Genomic DNA, 4,485 nt, shown 5'->3' on the forward strand with positions numbered 1-4,485 from the left:
TTGGTCGATTTTGAGAAAGGATTAGAAGAGGTGAAGGTGCATTCAACCCCATAGGAACAACAACGCTAATGAAATAGAGCTTTCTGGTGTAGGCCAATATTCAAAGAATGTACATGAACAGACCTATGGCTCCTACTGCATATGTGGAAGAGGATGGACTTGGTGAGCACCAATTGAAGAAGACCTTGGTCCTCCCTAGGGTTGACACCAAGTTCAAGTAATGTCAAGGGGTAGTAAAGAGGGTTATAGAAGAAAGGGAGATGGACAAGTTAGGGATCTTATGGGCAGGAAACTGGGCAAGGAAATAACAACTTAAATGTAAATATAAAAACATCCAGTTAAGAAAAGAAATAAAATTTGATAAAAAAAATGAAATATATAAAAGAAAGAAAACTGCCAACTAATCAAACCTATTGACTTGGAAATCTAAAATAATAGTCAAAGTAATACTATTGGAAAGAATGAGATGATGAAGCCTGAACTAGACCACTTCTCTCTCCCTGATAGAAATATCAGACAGAAACTGCAATATAGGAATGTAAAACATTGAAGAGTTTACTCTGAGCTGAGGACACAATACTTGTCCATCCCATCTTCCTTAGTTACTTTCTCTTTTTGACAAAAAGTATAAAGTCCATGATCTGTCAAGGATACAACTGTGCCCTTCACAACACTTGGCTTTTGGAATAAAGAAATGAATGATATAAACTCTCTGACTTCCAGGAAGCAAAAGAACAGGGAAGTCCAGATCCTTCTGAGAGGCTCCCGGCTCCTGATTTCCATATTTGGAAGGCTCAAGTCAAGGCTATCTCTTCAGAGATACCACTCTACACCTAAGAAGGACTCACTGAGCTTTCCCGAAAAACCACATATTTCTTCCTTGTTTTTTATACCAAGACAGAAGGGCAGCTTCCTTCTCCCCATTTCCAATCTCTTCATCCTCTTTGTTCTCACTCCCCAATTTCCTCTGAATTAGAGGCCAATTAGTAAACACTAGAAGTCCTGAAGGATTTCTGAGAGGCAGTTTCAGTCATCACAACAGTTTTGACATCACAGAATAAGCTAGGGCTCTCAAGGTTAAAAGACATTTTTCATGGAGGGCCTAATGATGATGTCACTGAGAACCGCCATGTCCTACCTGCTAAACAGCTTTCCTTACATTGACTAGATTCTAGGGTGCCTTTTCCAGGAGAGTATCCTGTGACACAGTGGAAACCTTTACATACTCCATCTCTCTAAAGCTAGAGACTTCTCTCTGCTTCATTAGTAGTTACATGCTCTGAATGGAGAAAGTTGGTCAGGGTTTGGCATGGCTAGAAAATATTTATGAGCATGGAGTGTAGGAAGTTCTTCTAGATAATATTTTTATTCCCAGCTTCATTGCTTTGATATACAATTAAATTTTCTAGGTTTTCTATGTTTCCCAAAGGCCAGTATTTTCCCTACTGACCTTTAATTGAATGAATATTGTATTTCAATTGCTTATTATAATTTGCTTGTTAAGGGGGTGTGTAAATATTCCTCATTGTGTACTCAAATATTCTGTTTTCCAATTCCATTTTCTCCAATGATTTTGGTCAAAAAGTGGGCCCAGATATAGTGTGATTATAACAGCATAAAACTGTATACCTACTTCAAAGAGATACTCCCAAATCCCTATTTTGTCGAAAAATTACAAGACATCAGGAAAGCAAAAGACAACATGGACTTTTGAATTCAGTTCTCTAGTCCCATTTGATATCTATACACTCTATCCAGTTTCCAGTGTTTGCATGCCCAGACTTGAGGGTAGGATGATTTACCATGCTTCTTTCTTAAGGCCAAACGTAAGATTCTGGAGAAGGGGCAGGGAGAAAAATGGCTTGATGACCAGTTAACCATCTACTTCAATAGGTTCATGAAAACAGGAGAAAGTCTATTTGCATTGTCATTTGTGAATTCTACATTCTTGACATAGTTGGCAGAATTCATGTTAACTTTCCACTTAAACACTTAGGTGTAGGAGCCACCAAATGTATATATGTATATATCAGCCAACAAAGCTAGATAAAATTGATGAAGGTAAGAAATGCATTCTGCCAGGCACCAGATATAGATATTTACTGAGAGACACAGATGCAGCATGTCAAATCAAGAAGTGAATGCTGGTAGCAAACCAGTGCACTGTAAACGGACCTCTTGTTGGTAAATTCTGAAAAAGGATTTGAAGAGTTGAGGGTGCTTTCAACCCCATAAGAAAAACTATGCCAATGAACCAGAATTTTTTTGTACTAGACCAATATGAAAAGAAAGTATGTGGACTGATCTATGGCTCCAAATGCATAAGTGGCTGAGCATGTCCTTTTTGGGCAACATTGAAAAGAGAGGCACTTGTCCTCCCTAGTTTTTCTTCCAGTTCAAGGGAATGTCACAAGACAGAAAGGCTGGTTAGAGAAGAAGGAAATGGAATAGGTAGGGAACTTATGGTCAGGAAACTGGAAAGGAAATAGTATTTTAAATGTATATATAGAAACATCTAGTTAAAAGGAATTAATTATGCTAAAATAAAAAAATGAATGATATAAAAGAAAATAAATGTGAAAGTCATCCCAATTATTGACTCAGAAATTTAAAGTCGTAGTCATAGTAACACAAGTGGAAAGACTGAGATAATGAAATCTCAACTAGAAGAACATTCTCTCCCAAATATCAGTGTCAGACACAAACTGCACTATAGGTGTCCAAAGCACGGAGGAGATTACCTTGAGTTAGGGACATAATATTTGTTTTTCCCTTCTTCCTCAGGACCTTTTCTTCTTGACAAAAAGAGTAAAGGTCATGAGCTCTCAGGAAAACAACTGTGCCTTTCACAACACTTGGCTTTTGGAATAAAGAAATGAAGGATATAATCCCTCAGGAACCATAAGAACAGGGAAGTCCAGATGCTTCTGAGAGTCTCCAAGCTCATGATTCCCTTATGTATAAGGCACAGATCAAGGCTATCTCCTCAGCGATATTACTCAAGCCCTACAAAGGACTCACTGAACTTTCCAAAGGACCACGTATTTCTTCCTTATTTTTTATACCAAGACAGAAGGTCAGCTTCCTTCTCCCCATTTCCAATCTCTTCATCCTCTTTATTATCACTCCCAATTTGCTCTGAATTAGAAAATATTAGTAAAACCTATTGGTACTGAAGGAATATCTGACAGGCAGTTGCATTCATGACAATAGTTGTGACATCACAGAAGAATCTAGTGCTCTCCAGGTTACAAGAGAGTTTACAGGGAATGCCTAATGGTGATGTCACAGAGAACTGCCATGGCCTTCCTGCTGAACACCTTTCCTTACATTGACCATATTATAGTTCGCACTTTCCTGGTATGTCTCCTGTTAAACAGTAGAAACCTATACATAACCCATCTCTCTAAAGCTAGAGACTTCTCTCTGCTTCACTAGTGGTTACATGTTCTGAATGGAGAAAATTAGACAGGGTAGAAAAGATTTAGGAACATGGAGTGTAGGAGATAATTCTAGATAATATTTTTATTCCCAGTTTCATTCCATTGATATACAGTTCAATTTTCTCTGTTTTCTCTGTTAGACAAAGGAAAGTATTTTCCCTACAGACCTTTAATTTAATGAATATTGTATTTCAATTCCTTATTGTTAATTATTTGATAGGGGATTTTGTAAATATTCCTCAATGTGTACTCAATAATTCTGTTTTCCAATTCCATTTTCTGCAATGATTTTGGTCACAGAGGGGGCCCAGCTATAGAGTGAGTATAACAGCGTGAATACTGTATACCTACATAAAATGATAAACTCCCAAATCCTTATTTTAACAAAAAATTACCAGACATCAGGAAAGCAAAGGACAACATGGACTATTGGATTTGGTTATCTAGTCCTATTTGAATCAGGACTACACTATCTATCTTCCAGTGTTCCCATGACCAGACTTGAGGGTTTAGGATGTTTTTCCATGATTCTTTCTTAAAACCAAAAGTAAGATACCAGATGATGGGCAGGAAGAAGAATGGCTTGAGGACCAGTTATACGTCTACTTCAATAGGTTCATAAAAACAGGAGGGAGTCTTTTAGAAATTGTCATTTGTTAATTCTACATTCTTAACATTGTTGGGCAAAATCCATGTGAACATTCCACTTGACAAAATAGGTGTAAGAGCCACCAAAACTATATTTGTACACATCAGCCAAGAAAACTAGGTAAGATTGATGAAGGAGGAAGTGCATTCTGCCAGGACCTGGATTTAGATACTTCCTGAGAGACACAGATACAGCATGTGAAATACAGAAGCGAATGCAAGTAGCAAACCAGTGAGCTGAAAACAGACCTCTTGTTGGTAAATTTTGAAAAATTTTACCAACTCGAAGAGCTGAAGGTGTTTTCAACCCGAGAAGAACAACAATGCCAGTGAACCAGCGCTTTCTCATAATAGACCTATATACAAAGAATGTACATGGACTAACCTATGGCTC

This window comes from Rattus norvegicus, chromosome 11 (genome assembly GCF_021556685.1).
Source record: "Rattus norvegicus strain SHRSP/BbbUtx chromosome 11, alternate assembly SHRSP_T2T, whole genome shotgun sequence".
NCBI lineage: Eukaryota > Metazoa > Chordata > Mammalia > Rodentia > Muridae > Rattus > Rattus norvegicus.